At 32.4% G+C, this 18,474-nt stretch overlaps 1 protein-coding gene across 6 annotated transcripts in view; it reads right to left on the bottom strand.

Annotated features, from left to right (window-relative positions):
* LOC147846669 (uncharacterized) overlaps positions 1 to 18,474 on the bottom strand; it is a 188,318-nt gene that overhangs the window by 114,633 nt on the left and 55,211 nt on the right. The gene's annotated exons all lie outside the window — the stretch shown is intronic.

Below are 18,474 nucleotides of genomic sequence, written 5' to 3'. Positions count from 1 at the left end.
TAGCATTTTGCTTTAGCGCATCAAATGAGAAGCGTATTGAAAAGGGCAGGGCATTTCAGATACTAGAGAGCTTTTGATTGGTCATGATTTGATGGGAAACTAAAGTATGAGGTCACATGAATAAAACCGTTGATCCATTGAATCCGTTGACAATCCGTTGACTTCCAAGTGAAAGTGACAAACTTCAAGCCTTGCATGTTTATATCAGTTTGATATCTTCTAAACGCAAATTGTGTCACTGTTGTGGAGCACACTAGCTTATAGATATCCTAAAAAACTGACAATATTGATGCTAACATCTAAACTTTATTTTCATTTCATGGGAGCTTTAAGCTGCGCACTGTATATTATGAGAAATGAATGTGATTTTTGAATGTGAAATAATGTCATTATAGTTAATGAAAAAAAAAACAATATTTAAAATAATTTTCGTTAACTGGACTAAAAATAAGATTTTTTTTTAACAACTGAAACAGTTTTGTGTACATACAAAACTAACCAAAACTTAAATTTATAGCAAAAACATTAGTTTCCATCTTTGTAAATGTATTCAGTATAAGCCTACAGTAAGCCTTTTAGAAATAAATCTATTTAATTCGCGCTGCAGGTGTTTGACCCGTACAGCACCTCAGAGTCTGTAATCCTGTTGCCATTGGCCAGATCGAGCCAATTTTCCTCCAGTCAGTCCTCGCTGTTGCTCCCGCAACAAAACCGATGAGGGGAAATGGTAGAATTGACAGCATTAAATACAGAGACTTAAAATTATTACTTTAACACATTTGTGCCCAATAGTAGGTTTTATTTCTGTAATAGTTATCGCAATCGCGAACGAATCCCTCTTTTTAACCAGATCTTCTAAGTGAAGCGGTTGTACTAGTTCACCAAGTTAAACTGAATCATTTGAAATGATTTGTGTTTCCAGTAAGCACACTTATACATAAACTACTTACTTTATAACATGCCTAATAACCCCCTCTGACCTAAAATAAACCAATACATTCTGAGTTATTCAGTTATTAGAACAGTACTGTCACACCTGGTGCAGTGCCCTCTGATGGTCTTCAAGGGCACCGGCTTTTGTTTTGGTTTTTGTGTTTTGTATCCTAGTCATGTGATCACTCCTTTGTTCCAGCTGTTCCTCATTGTCTAATTACTTCTCTCTTTATAAGCCCTGATATGTTTTGTTTTAGTTCTGTCCTGCTTTATTTGTGGTCCGGATCTTTGTGTTTGGTTTAATTGTTTGTTCACTTAGTTTAGTATCATCACTATGTTTTTGGATTCCTGTTTAGTTTTGGTTTGGTTCAATCTTGTGCTAAAATTTTGCACTACTTGTTTAGGTTTAGGTACCTTGCCTGTCCCCTTGTAATTTTTAGGATCTTCATTGTTTGATAATAAATGTGTTTTGCTGCACTTGGATCTTTCCCTTGTTTTTGTGATACCCAGTCATGACAAGTACACTGAGATCATATTTGAGAATCGGTCAACCAATAATACTGCACATGAGTGATTCAGTGAACCGAACACAAACAGTAAATGACAACCGCGGGGAAACCGAAGGCTTAAATGAGAGGATCTTGTGAAGCAAAAGTTTATATCACGACAAAAAGGTGTAACGGAAATTTAAAAAGTGAATCATGATTCAGTTGGGTTGCAAAACTTAATTGTAGGAAATTTTTAGATCATGGTGATGTTTTAGCTGACTGAAATTATGACTGCATCATACTGACCACATGTGTTTGATATGTTTACTCCTAACATTGAAGGATTGTCACAAAAGATCAGGTTCGTGTTAAAGTTCTGAACTTCCCATCACTACTGTGTGTCTAACCTCAGAAGCAGCCTTGCACACATATTTTTTCTTAAGGTTGATATCTTGTGTGCTGTTGTATTTTAATTTGAGGATGGTTAGATGGTAGTGGTATATGATAGTGTTCATGCGTCCTCTGAATACATTTAAAAAAATGTATGGCTGAGTTTTTATTATATAATATTTATTTTGATGATTTAAAATCTTGCACCTAACAAATAATAAAAAAAACTAAATTAATTAATTAATAACTAAAAAAATTAATACTGAAACTAATAACTAAGCAATTTCAAAATATAGAAACTAATAAAAATGAGTAAATCTACCTCTAAAAACTAGTTAAAACCAACTTAATTTGAAAAAAAAAAGTCAAAATGAAATAAAAACTAAAACTAATTTAAAATCCAAAACTAGTATAAACTTGATGTGAATGAATGTAAACCTAATGTAGAAGACCTCCAGATCCACATGGCAAAATATCTTAAGGCAAATCCACATCAAGCATGATTATATCAGATTTAGTGATATATTGTTTGCCTGTTCATTCCTCACCTGTGTAAGGCTGATGAAGATGTGGAGATCAGAGCTGCTTCTCTCTTGAACTGCCAAGCTGTGCTTAATGTAATTAATGTGAAAATAAGTCTGTGGTGTGTGGGATCAATGGCTCCTTGAGCCGGCTCATTTATTAGCCTCTTTTCCACACTGCTGATCCCAGAGGACGGATCTACTCCAGCAGTCCAGAGTGCAACTACTGTAAGTGTTTCCACACAGTGGGTATTGGGATGCCATAACTGATTGAAGCTGTTTGGATGAGTGGGGAAAATCCTGCATCTTCAACAGCAGGATATACAAAATGTTGTGCTGCAGAATGATATTTACCCAGCATAGTGATGCATGGATGAACATCCTGTGAATATTGCACACATGCATATCCAGTGTGTACATGGTATTATTTAGGGGAGAGCGTTGTGGGGTATATGCACACACATTTTTAATTTTCAGTCACCCAGCCCAAGAGATTCTAATGAATTGTTGCACCAAAAAAAAACAAAAAAAAAAAAAACGCCACATTTAAGATCTGATTTCTTTCAAAATCAGTGATAACTGCCTGATTTATATACGATAAAGTGCTTCCCACAGGTTTAAATATACCTGTGGTGGTGACTGGATTGAAACACATCACATAAACAGTTAACTAGATGCGACAAACAAAACATCATTTAATTTTCAATAATAATTTTATTTATTTTTCCAGAGATGGGTTGTGGCTGGAAGGGCATCCGCTGCATAAAAACGTGCTGGATAAGTTGGCGGTTCATTCCGCTGTGGCGACCCCGGATTAATAGAGGGACTAAGCCGACAACAAAATGAATAAATGAATTTTATTTATTATGACACTGTTATACACTTTTTTTTTTCAATGGGTTAAAGTAAAAAAAAAAAGATGGTTGAAATAAAAAAGAAATCCACTACTACTCTTACTTTTATTCTATTCAGGAGCTATGTGCACACTGACAGGTCAAATCTGCCTCTCTCTCTCTCTCTCTCTCTCTCTCTCTCTCTCTCTCTCTCTCTCTCTCTCTCTCTCTCTGTCAAGTTCAAAGCAAACTTGAATGTCAAAGCATTTTAGATATGTATATGAACTAGCCATTTGCAATATATTGACATCATCAAATTAATAAAACAATCAGCAAATGAGAAATAAATGACAGAAAATGAATAAAAACAGACAATTCCTCTAAAAAAATGATCATAATTAAAGATTAAAATGTGTATTAAATAAGGCAAAATGAGTTGTTTAACTATTACAAAAGGTGTACATATATTACCTGTTTAGACCAGTCATTTTGTTTTCTCCGAGTATATAGTAAAGTTTTTTTTTTCAGATTATCGTTCAGATTTTTAAAAGATTATTGTTTAGATTCAAAAATCTATTATTTACTTTTTCTCTCAGTCTTGCTGTGAAGCAAGCGAAAAGTCTTTAATAATAAAAGATGCAAAACGCATACAAGCTTTAAAAATAGATTGCAATAGTTGAACTCCGAACATTTTAGGAGAAACCCAGGCTGGACAAATTTCATGTTGACAGGTCTCACACACAAAGAACGAAACGGGTAAACGAGAGAAGATTTTCCACTACTTAATCGATCTCGGAAGTTTGGTTACATTAGGCGGATACAAAGAAATGTTTAAGAGTGATAATAATAGTAAAAAAAGTCACTAAATATACTTGGGCGGCTATTAATATACATGGGCGGCTCGTCTAAATAAAGTCTATTTGTGGAAAAAAAGTGGATATCAGACCAGACAAGCAGCACTGCATTAAATAAAAATTTCCGGCACCTGGTCTCTAAAATATGGAAATTTATCTTACCCCAGTACAAAGTTTCTGTGCTAACATTCTGCTACTGACGGCACTTGCGTTTTTCATCTTATTTTACTCTTGAACAACTTAATTAATGCTGAAATCTATATAGCTGATTGTATTTTAATTACATCACGACATCGATGCTGTTAAAGGAACCTTATGAAAGTGAACAATCACATTAAGCTTACACCGAAAGTTTATCGTTGGCTGAAAAACACTACCCGTTGTAACACTTCCAATCTCTACAATCAGGAAATCAAGAACTAGTTACAAATCAATTGATTTACTTCACACATGCTCATAGTAGTCAAGTGACAAACATGATGATGTTAGAGGGAAAAACTACATTTGAGCGAAGTAATATATCCTTTAACCATTTTTGGACACTAATGCCTGATTTATAATTAAAATCAAAGTTAAATCATGTCAATTATGTGTCTGTGTTGTTTTTGTTAAATGCATGTTGCTGGTGATAATGTTTTAGCTGTTGGCTGTGAGGTGAGGACATTCATGGCTACAAGACTCTAACATTTATAATAACTGTCCATTTTCTGTCTGTGCTTAAAAGATTTCAAAGACAGAGAGAGAAATGTAAAAAAAAAAATTTACGTATATATATATATATATATATATATTACAACTATATACATTTAAAGTCAGAATTATTAGTCCCCTTTTATTTATTTATTTTTTTGAATGTTTCTTAAATGATGTTTAACAGAGAAAGGAAATTTTTACAGTATGTCTGATAATATTTTTTATTCTAGAAAAAGTCTTGTTTGTTTTATATTAGCTAGAATAAAAGCAGATTTAATTTTTTTTAACTATTTCAAGATCAAAATTATTAGCCCTTTAAGCTATTTTTTTTTCCAATTGTCTACAAAACAAAACAAAAATCTTCTCTCCATTAAACCGAAGTTGAGGGAAAAGGGGGCTAATAATTCCACCTTCAACTGTATCTTGAAAATACACTAGTTGTACTATTTTTTTTTTGCATGATGACAAGATTTTTTTTGATATATAGGCTCTATTGCTAGCATATAATTTTCTGAGGGCAGTCAAATTTAGGTGGAAATCATCATAAATGCTGGCTGGCAACTTTTAAAAAAATTGCTGGCATGGAAAAAGTTAAGCAGCATTTTATGCTAAAAGCCTATAGGTGGAATTTTACACACAAATCCTGATGGATACAAAGAGGATGATGTTGAATATTCAGTATTTACACTCTTTGTTGACTGCAAATTCTGTTTATTGTTACCTTCTGAGCAACACACAAGTCAAACGTCTGGAGCAAATGGCAAATAAATGACTGTGATTCTGATGAAAAAGGGGAATGTAAAATCAACTGAGCAGCAAATTAACAAACTCAAATCCAGATAATTCCTGCCCTGAATCTCCTAAATGAACCATTATATGGATCAGATCACTGAGTAGAAAACTCTTGCCTCTGGCTACACTCGACTAAGCCAGAGGGAAACATCATGTAGAGAGTGCTAGAGAAAAAAAATAAAGGGAAAATAAAAATACATTCTGTACAGGATCCAGTTATTTTATTTATTTATTTATTTATTTTGTTTTGCAATCGAATACTGTACAGCATATGTAATGTTTGAGCATTAGCATTTTTATATAATTGTTTTCTCATTTAGTATTAGCAATATACAGGTAGTTTGTATTTATTTTAACTTTAGTGCATTTTATATAATGTATTATTTATATTTTATAAAAATAAAAAGTTATTTTAATGTAATTTAATTTTAATTTTTCTAATATTTTTGAAGTGATATTTAACAGAGTAAGGAAATTTTCACAGTATTTTCTATTTGTTTTTCCTATTTTTATTTTTATTGTTTATTTATTTATTTTCTGGAGAATGTCTCGTTTATTTAGTTTTTATTTTATTTTATTTTTAACTATTTTAAGGTCAATATTATTGGCCCCCTTAAGCGCTATTGTTTTTAATCATCTACAGAACAAACCACTGTTATAAATTGACTTGCCTAATTACCATAAATTGCCTAATTAAGCCTTAAAATGTCCCTTAATGGTAAATACTAGTATCTTTAAAAACATCTAGGGATCTATTTTGACAGTCTAGGCGCAAATTCTTAAGTATGACATGTCCGAATCCACTTCTGCTATTTTAAAGGATAGAAAAATACAATTTGTGCTCAGGTGCATGGTCTAATAGGGTTCTGTTTATTATCTTAATGAGTTACGGGTGTTATTTGAAAACAATGTGCATTAAACCAATCAGAGTCTCATCTCCCGTTCCCTTTAATAGTCAGTTGCGTCATGCCATGGTGCATTTGCTATTTACACACTTCACTAGCGAGAAAACAGTTAAACAGACCATCTGCAGTGCGAGGATAAAAAAACCAGCCTCCTTCATTCAGCCTCTTTACTTTCTCTTTACTTTACTTTTACTTTTTACTCCTTTACTTTCGTGGAGTAAAGAAACGATGGATTATATATTTAATATTTAATTTCATTTGTTAAGCGCAAAGATTTATTTAAAAACTATTTCTAAATTCTGTTGTAATTTCCAGCAAATTACTAAATGAACAATAATAATGTAGTGGGCTCAAAAAGTTATATCAAAACACACATCCTGTTCTTACGCCCCATATGGTAATGCATCCTCGCCAAATCCCGACAGGTGGAAAAATGTGAACTTGTTTTAATTTAAACAAATATAAATATACATATAAATAATAATAATAATAATAATAATAATAATAATAATACCCTTATAAAAATGTAAATTGTCATGAGTAAACTGAAACAAGGCCCCCAAGATGAGGCATGGAGGTCGTGGTTTTTATATTTACTGTATGTACCCTCTCAGAAATAAAGGTACGCAAATTGTCAATGCGGTGGTACCTTTTCAAAAGGTACACATTTGTACTGAAAGGGTCTATATTGGTCCCTCAAAAGTATATATTAGTACCTACAAATTTTAAGAGGAACACTTTTGTACTTTTTTAGGTACTAATATGTACTTTCGAGGTATTATTATGGACCATTTAGGTACAAATTTGTACCTTTTGAAAAGGTACCCCCCCAGTGACAGTTTGCGTACCTTTATTTCTGAGAGTGTAAAAAATGATATTTTTTGTAACATTTGATTCCTTTGTTTTGTTTTTGTTTTTGTTTTTTTTGTGTTTTTTTTTTCATATGTGAAGATATTTGTGTTGGACTTTAGACCAGCTTTTACCTGGTCAACAGTGCTGTCTATTTCAGTTCCTCAAAATAGCAACGCGGCAGCAATGTGCCTTAACACAACTTATTAATAGACCGGAACACCCATGCGTCCACAAAGTAGCACAAAATATTTTGGATTTGCTATATAAACAATGTGCAAAACATGAAAATTACTGTTGCACTGATCTGAAAATAGCAACAAATTGTGTCACATCTTGTATCTTGTGTATGATAGGGCCCCTTGTCAAATATTGTGTACTGTCATTATGGCAAAGATAAAAGAAATCAGTTATAAGAAATTAGTTCTTTAACTTAGTATGTTTAGAAATGTTTAAAAAAAATCTTTTTTTTGTTAAACAGAACTTAAAAACTTAAAAATAACAATAATTCTGACTTCAACTACATATACAGTACGTACAAACACATACACACAACTGCTGTATCTAAATCTAAGTCATGTATTTCTAAAAACGATTTCAGGAAATCATGAAAAACTGTTTTATAAGCTTTATGAATAATGCTATAAAAGTGTCTCATATATATTCTTATCTCATAAAGAGTTGTCAGAACAGAATATCACTTCAGGCATCCGTGCGTGTTTGAGAAATAAACATTCATCTAAAGTTTCACGCCAGCTTAATGCCCAACTTAGGATGTTGATTTGGGGAATTGAGGAACCAACAAAGTGCAAAGCTCGCTGCAGCATTTTAAAGTCCCTGGGAAAAACAACCATTCATTTTTAAACACTTCGTTTTAATCAAAAAGTAATGTCGTTCCCTTACTTTTCCCATGCTTGATCTTTCTTTAATAATCAGATCAGATCATGCTCATGAACTAAGGGCTTTTTTAAGGTTTGTCTTAAGTGTCCAATGAGAGCATTATATGGTCATTTCAACAGCTAGCTCAACCTGAACACCTCTCACATGTGAGGTTGTTTTTTGCTTCAGGTCTCCTTGATCATGAATTTGTTTTCAGCAAAACTTTTAGTTCACTGACTGGAGCTTTCCATCCAGTACTCCTTTTTGGAGATGTTTCTGACCGCATTTTCTATGTTAACTTTATTTATTCTATTTTTTTTCTCTTTTTTTAGTTTTTTGTCTAAAGTTTTTATTTTATAAACTGAGTGTCCCAGTGTCATCCAGTCAAGAGTTTAGGATGACATTCATTCATTTATTTATTCATTCATTTAATTAATTATTTATTTAATTTATTTATAATTTAATTTAATTCAGAATTTAGTAACCAATTCACTTATTTATTAATTTTATTTATTTATTTATTTACTTAGAATTTTGTTTAATTAGTTTGTTTATTTATTAACTAATCAACTAATTAACTTATTTATTCATTATTTTAATTCATTTCTTTCATAATTGTTACCCAGTTAACTTTTTATTAATTAATAAAAAATTAATTAACTAATAAAAAGTTTTTTATATATATTTTTTAGTAATTAATTAATTAATTATTTATTTCATTATTTAATTAATTTATTTATTTTTATTTATGTATGTATTTATTTATTTATGATTTATTTAAATTAATTTCTTTCATAATGTATTAAACAATTAACTTATTTATTTATTTAATTTAATTGGTTTATTTATTACATAACTTATCAACTTATTTATTTATTTATTTATTCATTCATTCAATTTCTTTCTTCATTAATTAGAACATCAGTGTTCTAGACAGCTGTCATCCTGGAAGGACGGGCTGTGCCCAAAAACTGAAGAAAAGTAACACACACTTGAATCCTGACATCTATTACAACAAGCCTGAGACCTTGCATTTAAAGGGATGGTACACCCAAAATGAAAATCTATTGACTGTTTACTGACCCTCAAGTGAATGAATGAGGATGCTTGCTTACTTCCAGTCTGAAAGAACAAATGTTTGGAGTGGGGTCTGGATGTACCTTGACCAATTGCAATCTGAGCTACATGCAATGTTTTTAATGCCCACACCTAACCCCACCCCTAGCCCTCCCTCTCACAGTGACATCACTAGCTCCATTGAGTGCATTGTGTCTGCGTTCAAGTCTGAAATATGCAATCTTAGTTTGCAAATCCAAGTCTGCATCCAGATACTATTGAATGTTTGGCCCAGTTGACCAGAACATTTGCTTTAAACTTGTGCTTTATCCGTCTGAACTGAGCCTCTCTTATTACTTAAAAAAGTTGCTTTCCTCAGTTCAAGGCTGTCCTGCGATGTCTCTGTCCTAAAACAGCCATTAAACAATGACTTGTCCAGGGCGGTTTGGATAATTCGCAGGCAGAACATCAGTGTTATAGACAGCTGTCATCCTGGAAGGACAGCCTGTGACCAAAAACTGAAGGAGAGCAGCACACACTTGAATCCTGACATCCATTACAACAAGCCTGAGACCTTGCGTTTAAAATGACGGTACACCCAAAATGAAATTCTACTTACTGTTTATTATCCCTCAAGTGTGTCCAAATCTTTGTGAGTTTTATTTCCTCTGAACACAAAAGAAGACATTTTGAAGAAAACTGAATGCCATGGAGTACTATTGAAAAGGTTTTAAACAAGTAAATGTTGTGACAGAATGAGTAAACGATGACAGAATGTTTATTTTTGGGTGAACTATCTTTTTAAACTAGATGAAGATAGCAAAAAGAGCACAGTCAGTCATCAAATATCCATTCTAAACATGTAAAAATAAATAAATAAAATGTAAAAGATTTAATTAACAATTTGACTTACCACATGAAAAACTAGTAAAATAAATTCTAAAATTTGATTTAAAAAATTCTTAATTCAGAATAAAAATTGTTTTTAAATGTTTTTTTTTTTTTTTTAAATGAGACGGAAACACATTTGCTGAATAGACTTGAGCATTACAGGCACATGGCAATCAGCTGCCTTCATCATTATTCTTGCCTTGTTTATTATTGGTTACAAGGTTACCAATACTACAGTTAGCTGCTCTAACAATCTGATAAATATGCATCTAATTTGCTTTTTTTCCCTCCAAGCTTTAAAAAAGATTCACTTCACATTAAAGGTTTCCTATAGTGGAAATCTGGGTATGCCAAGGCATAGCAGAATAATAAAAGATCCGTATATGGAAATGGGCATACCGTGAGCCTCAGACACCACTGTTTCCGCCGTTCTCACGTAAATTTCCTTAGTGTAAAACCCCGGTGGACATTTGGCCAATCAGAAGACAAAACAAACTGTGACGAGACTCACAGGTCACAGGTCAAACCTGGGCCCCGCCTACAAACACTGTAGCAGATCCCGGTTGCATCAAGTCGTGTAGATGCTGTGCTCAGCTGGATATAACTGCAAGTGTGAGGGGAAAGTTAGTGTTATTTTCTTTACCCAAAGATGAAACTGTAAAGAGTCAGTGTTGAGGTTTATTTTTGCAAAAATACCTCAGCATTAAAGCCCCTGCCTTGTGCTGTTCCTGTCATTTTTCTGATGAGTGCTTCTAGAATCTACACGCTTAAAACAGGGGATTCGTCGACCGTTTGTTAAAGGAAGAATCAGCAGGACCAGGGTTGGTGGTTGAAATTACGATTTTTTTTGGGATATTTATGACGTTTTGTGGGATAAATAACAAAACGGAAGGGTGGCAGGAGATACGTTTGAAATACGTGAGACTCCCAGGAAAAACAGTAGTGTTGGCAGGTATGCTCACACATACACTATGCAATCTGACTACTTCAATATTGTTGATAAGCCGTGCTGGGCACTTCACTCTGTTTCACTCTGAACACTGTCGACCAATCGCAACAGGCTGCCATCGGGCCAACCAGCGCAGATTAGCTACGCGTTAATGAGGGGTTTGGGAGCAAATAAATTGCTGAACGATTCATATGGGAGTCGCTGGGATAATTAGGTAAAAATAAATGCATATTATAAGACCATGAAAGTGTTTTTTGACCGTGCATGCATATCAGCCTGTTGTTGGAGACGGAAGGTAAGTCGAAGGAATATGAATAAGCTACACTTTAGCATTATGCTACATCAATTTGGACACAGATTTTCAGATTGTTGATTTTCTGAAATAATTGTGAAATAATCAGTCAATCAATCAAGATATAGATATACAATTATATAAATCTATCTCAACTGGAAAGTTTTGCTCACCAATGATAACATTTGCCTAATATGTCAAATATCTTTTGCACATTTGGAAAGAATAATGACAAACAGTTAAAGAAATAGATTTGCTGGATCGGACACACATATTCAACCATTTGTTGAACCATACATCAGTATGCATGTCTGAGATGAAAACATATTAGTCAAGTTGTATCATTAAATGGTTCTGTTAAATCATAAATTATTTAGTCCTCTACCTTTCCTACTGGCCTTTTGTTTACACTTATTGCATTTTCTTTTGAAGCTTGGACATTCTGCCCAAAATGTTTTTTTGTTTTTTTTTAAGAGAAGAAAGAAGGATAACAAAAGTTACATTTTGCATGCAATAATCTTTTGAAATCCAAGCAACTGAACATCAAAAAGCACATTTAAATGTGATACTTTTGAACTTTTCATTTTGTGACTGTAAAGGAGAAACGCTTATGTAACCAACTGAAAGGTCATTAAGAATTTATTAGAATAATGCTGGAGCTGAGATCAACAAAATAGAGTTTCTTAATACTGAAGAGGGAAAGCCTGATGTTAAAATGATTAGAAAAGTATACTATTCATCTATCCATCCATCGTTTTATTCATACATCCATCGTTTTATCTATCCATTTATCCATCCATCCATCCATCTATCCATCTATCTATCTATTGTTTTACCCATCCATTTTTTCCATTTTTCCATCGATCCAGATATCTATCATCCATATATCTACCATTTTATCTATCCATCTATATACATCTATCTATTTCCCAGTAATATATCCATCCCCATCATTTCATCTATCTATACATCTGTCCATCTGTTAATCCATATATTCATCTAGCCATCTATTTACACACCCATCCATCAATCTATCATTTTATTCATTTATCCATCTGTCTATCCGTTCATCCATCATTTTATCTACAAATCTGTCTAATTGTTTATCTGTCTATCTAGTTATCCATTCATATATCTATTGTTTTATCCATCCATGCATCCATACATCTATCATTTTATCCATCCATTTAGATATCTATCCATCCATTGTTTTATCCATCCATCCTTTTTTCTATCCATCTTTTTATCTATACATGTATACATCTGTCCATCTTTTTATCTGTACATCTATCCATGTGTCTATACACACTGTAAAAAATGTTACTTAGATCTAACTTATAAAAAGTGAGGCAAGTGGTTGCATCGGACGTTTTAGGTTGATTCAACTTCCAGCCCTTTTTAAGTATTTTAAACACTAAAACATTGCTTAAAACAAATGCAATAAAATTAAGTTGAGCCAAATAATATTTCTAAAATTACTCAAATCAGATAAACTTACTTTTTTTGTTAAACTTAACTTACTTATACATTGCTATATGTTGACTGTACTCATTTTAATTAAGTATTATGAACTTAATGATCTAAATAAAATTAACCATGCATATGTCATTTAAAACGAATTTAATTGACTTCTGGCTGTAACCTCAGAAAATAAATCGGCGTTTCTATATTGTAAGCACAATATACACTAGTAAACACAGATAAACAGACTTTCCTGTCAATAACAATTAAATAAGAATGGGAAGATGGATTAAAGACCATAACATGTATTCAATATCAATCAATGTTCCTTTTAATGGTGACTACAAAATAGGCCATTAATGTGGCTACACATACACAATACATAAATAAAAACATTAATAATACCAGATCCTATTGAGAAATCATCTAAGGCAACTCAGTGAGGAGATTTGCATATTTTGATGAAGATTTTGGATGCATAATGTCCAGTCCCACAAAGAGTCTCTAATACATCTTAAATGTATACAGTTTTGATGGATACTTGAAGTCGAGGACATCGGTAAGTCCAAACAGGAGCCATCATGCATTTGACAGGTTTGGCAAACCTCTGACAGTCCTATGATAATCCAAACTGTGTTGGGCTGATGGCAAATTTTTCCCGTGGGCAGCCGCATGCACCTCTGATTCCTCACAACTCTATTGGTAGAGACAAAAAGAAACAGGAGTTCAGGTGGTTGCTACCAAACAACATTAAATAGCTAAATACTGAATAGAAAATAACTACAAGTGAAGTTACAAAAGTCCAGTGAGAATGATGCATGGATGAAACACCTTAGTTTATCAGTTAAAAATTACCTTAGTTAAAATTACCTAACTTTTATTTAAAAAATAAAAAAAAGGTTATAGAGGTTGTGTAATTACATTATTCCAGGTGTTTTTAGTTATCAAATTTTAAAGAAAACTGTGATTTTACTCAGTGTAACAGTGCATGTCATTGTGGTTTCCTGTCAATCACAGAATTGTTAAAATTTAGGTATTACATTTTTTTGTTCATTTTGGCAACTTATAAAGCATAAGAATGTGTATTTATTTTAGATATTAAAACTGTTTGAAAACGGCTATAAGAAAATTATAGAATACAAATTCTATAATTTAATTGTCATCTTCATTTTGCACCAAACTTTGCACGTCATAATACAAATTTTATTAAATAAATAAATAAATACATTGCCATTTTACACATTACATTAAGGTTTACATTAAATTTTTGCTAAAGCTACATTTAATTGACTTTTTCTTCAAATTTAATGTCACTGGCAAATGACAGTTCAGTGATTCAGTGTTATCAGTTAGCTTTATTGAAAGACTGACAGATAATAAGAAACTGCATTAGGATATTTTTATACTGTTTTTACTGTTGCACACATAAAAAAAATCTTCAGATATCAAATGTAAGTTAATTCTATGGAGCCCACTATTGTTTGCAATTTTACCAATGTTTTACTTACCTGCAAATAATTATAGCTGTACTTGTATCTAATGTTTTTCTTACCTGGATGTGAAGTTTGAAGATCCACAGGTAACAAAATCACTTTGGTATCTAAAGACCAAGATCATGCATTTTAGAATGAAGTGCATACAATTTAAATGGTTCTGTAAACATCAGTAGTAAATGTAATTTAAGTTAAAATAAATTGTAAATCTGTAATTTATTCACTATGCAGCATTAAAAAACTTATGGACTAAATCTCTAAAACACAAACTTTAAGTTATACTTTCTCTTACGTTAAACACACACTACTTAACTGTTGCATACGTTTCTGAATTTAATATCCATCCTTAATGTGCTGCTATAACTTAGGTGAGCTAACTTTAGCTAAGTTAGCGCTAACAAACTGAACCCCCACACCCCGACCGCCCACCAGTGACCTTGTTAATCGGTTCTGCAACGTTAGTTTTACCTACTAAGTGTTTTAAAACTACTTTCACTATTTTTCTCAATAATATCACTTTTAATCGTTAGTATAAACTAGCGTTGGTTAGCGTTAGCCAACTTAGCTTTCCATGTGAGAGCAGTCTAACTGTTAACATACCTGAGGCTACAGTACAATTTACAAAGCTAAAACCTCACCTGCCTAGCGAAGACAGCAGCTTTGCATGACTTTACAATTATCATTCGGCTAAATTTGCAACTTACCGTGTTAATCAGATCCGCTGCTGGGAGCAGTTAATGTCGACCATTGCAGAAGCTGCGTCTGCCTGCTAAATCCCGGGCAATGAAAAAGGAGTCACGCCAAACTATTAAAATCACGTTTTATGAACACCTGCCCACATCGACAGCTGCTCTAATAAATTGTCTGTGTCAACTCACTTTTATAACATTTATTCTACACAATAACCACGTACAAAAATCTACTCAAATAAATTGCATTAGTTTTATTTAAAATATACAGTTATATAAAAACTGATATATTTTAAGTAAAGAGGAAGCAAATTTTATTTTTTTGGTATAAAACAAATAAAATTAACTAGATTGCAATTATTTAAAGTAGATAGAACCAACTTTGTGAGTGTAGCACTTTTTACAGTGCACCCATCCATCTATCATTTTATCCATCTATCCATACATGCATGCATCCATCGTTTTACCTATACATCTGTTTATCTATTGTTTAATCCATCCATCTACCGTTTTATCCTGCCATCTATACATCCATCCATCCATCCATCTGATAGATATCTATCATTATTTTCCTTCAACCTTTTTGTGTGTGCCAGTTTTTCTATTCTATAAAGCAAAATAAAGTACAAATACATCACAATAAAAATGTCAAGAAAAGTACTAGCATTTCTGATTTTTTTTTTGCTTCAGAATGTCATATTCACTTTCAATTTCTTGATTATTGTTACCATTATTTTTAGTATAATGACCTGTGAACCTGTCATTTGTTTTTTGAATATCCCAAAGAAAGAAAGAAAGAAAGAAAGAAAGAAAGAAAGAAAGAAAGAAAGAAAGAAAGAAAGAAAGAAAGAAAGAAAGAAAGAAAGAAAGAAAGAACCTCATAATGAGAACTACTCCTGTGATCAATGTGCAACAATATATAAATATGCTTGCTACAGTAAACGACTGCTTCTATGATTAGACATATTTGGAATGGGGCAAACAATATAAATTAATAATTATGTATGGGACGAAGCATCACGGTGGTGCAAATAAACAAATAAATAAATGCACAAATACATACATAAAAGAACAAGATGCAAATCAGGAGAGCTTGATATCTGTGCTACTGGTTGGAGTTCACACAAAGTTCATTTATAACTTTCCTGCATTAATAACAGTCAATATAGAAATGAACATAAAGGGACAAACAGTCAGTTCAATGAATGTGTTTCAATATCAACAAGTAGGATATCTCCAGTTTTCGAAGCTTTTAATGAGCAGTACATTGTGTTTGGGTTTTTATGGCGAATGTGGCTTTAAATGGAAGACGCAGTCACAGTCCTCACGAACACTCATTTCTCTTTCTTATTGCTTTGGGTTTTCATTATGAAAATGCTGCTTCACCCCATTAGCCATTTGGCACAATCATGAGCCAGTGTTCGCAGTGACAAAAAGCTTTTAACAACGACACATGGTTCATTTCTGTGTATTATGTTTGTCTTTATCTGACTAATGAATGTTGTCTACAAAGGGAAAACAAATACAGCCCTGTCTGATAAATGCATGGTTATTATAAATAAATAAATGAATAGCAAACAAGCTATTGTTTTATATATATATATATATATATATATATATATATATATATATATATATATATATATATAAAACAATCATTATTATCTATTTATCAATTTATGAATGCAATCTAAAGGAAGTGACATCATTTAGACCTTTGGTGGAAAAAAGTGTAGACAAATGTACAGAAGTTACTGAAAGATAAGGTGATCAAACAAATTGTTCATTTATCAATTGCTGTTATGCTGCATGTTTTATCACACGTCTAACATGTTTCAGCTTGTTGCTAGCATGTTTTAGCACATTACTGCTAAACATTTCAGAATCGTTATAATAATTGAAAGACAACAACATTTAATATAATAATATATAACATAATAGCAATTTACAATGTTAAGGTCATGCAGTTTGTCATATAGATAAATAAAGTAAAATAGAGCTAACTTTTTATGACATGATTTAGCATGTTGCTAACAAGTTTTAGCATTCTGACATAATTTAGAAAAGTGCTGTTGCTATGATGTTAACATATTTCAGGACAATGCTAGCTTTTTAAATATTGTTAAAACGTGTGGTTAGCATATCATGGTTTAATGTGTTGAAAACTTGATTTAACCATGATGTTAACTTACTAGAGTGTTTTATAATGTTGGCAGTATGTTGCTGACATATTTTAGCCCAAAGCTTAATAGAATTTAAGGTTAATATGGTTAGCTAGGTTAGAATGGTCACTGTGTTCGTTGTAAATAGCTTGAATATGTTTTAAAATCTTGAAAGTTTAAAGATGTTAAGGTCATACAATGTACACCCTGTTGAAAAAAATCTTAAACCAGCCTAAGTTGGCTAGCTGTTTTTAGCTGGTAAACCAGCCTGGTTTTTGGAGAGGTTTTGGCCATTTCCAGGCTGGTTTCAGCCATTTCCAGGCTAGTCTTAGTTGGTCAGACTGGGAAATTAGCTAAAACCTGCTTGATCTTAGCCAGGTTGAGAGCCCAGTCAAAACTAGACATGTCCATCTTAAACCAGGCTGGTCAAGGTGGTTAAAGCTGATTATTTCCCAGCCTGACCAGCTACGACATGGCTGGAAATAGCTGAAACCCCTCTAAAACCAGGCTGGTCAACCAGCTAAACCAGCAGGTTTAAGCTTTTTTTTCAGCAGGACAAACATTGCTAGCTTAATTAGAACATGATTTAGCACAATGCTAAGATTTTGTAGAACACGATTCCTATTATGCTAAAATGCTGTATACCTGTCAGCATTTTAGATATTTGTAGCCATGTTGTTAACAAGTTTTAGCATACTGACAAAATGTGAAAAGTCCTGTTGCTATGATGTTAGTATATTTCAGAATAGTGCTAGCTTGTATAATATTGTTTAAACATGTGGACAGTAAATTCAAGCATGTAGCTAACATGTTTTAATGTGTTAAAACCTTGATTTACAATGAGGTTAACTTGGATGTTTCATAATGCTTCTGAATAGATTAAAAAAGTTCATATTGTTTAAACATGCGGTTAGCATATTCTAGCATGTAGCTAACATGTTTTAACGAGTTGAAAACTTAATATAACATGAGGTTGCTAGCATATTTTAGCACATTGCTAGATAACATTTAAGGTTGATATGAACTTATCATGGTCACTGTGTTGCTTTTGAATAGCGTTTTTAAAAACAAGTTTTAAAAGCTTGAAAGATTGAAGATTTTATTGTCATGAAATGAATGAGAACATTGTTAGCTTAATCATAAAATGATTTAGCATGATTTTAGCATTTTCTAGAACATTTATATTTTTATAGAACACCATATTTTCACAATATAAATAGCATGTTTTGTTATTATTTCACCCAAATGTTATGAAACAGGAATAATATAAAGGAGACCAGTGTGTTGGCTTGACAAGGGAAAGGATTAATTGGGAATATTATTTAACCTGACTCCAAGAGGTTG

Source organism: Danio rerio, chromosome 1 (genome assembly GCF_052040795.2).
Source record: "Danio rerio strain M-AB ecotype USA chromosome 1, GRCz13ab, whole genome shotgun sequence".
Classification (NCBI taxonomy): Eukaryota; Metazoa; Chordata; class Actinopteri; order Cypriniformes; family Danionidae; genus Danio; species Danio rerio.
The sequence above is the reverse complement of the archived record's forward strand: the minus strand, read 5'-3'. Positions and strand labels throughout refer to the sequence as shown.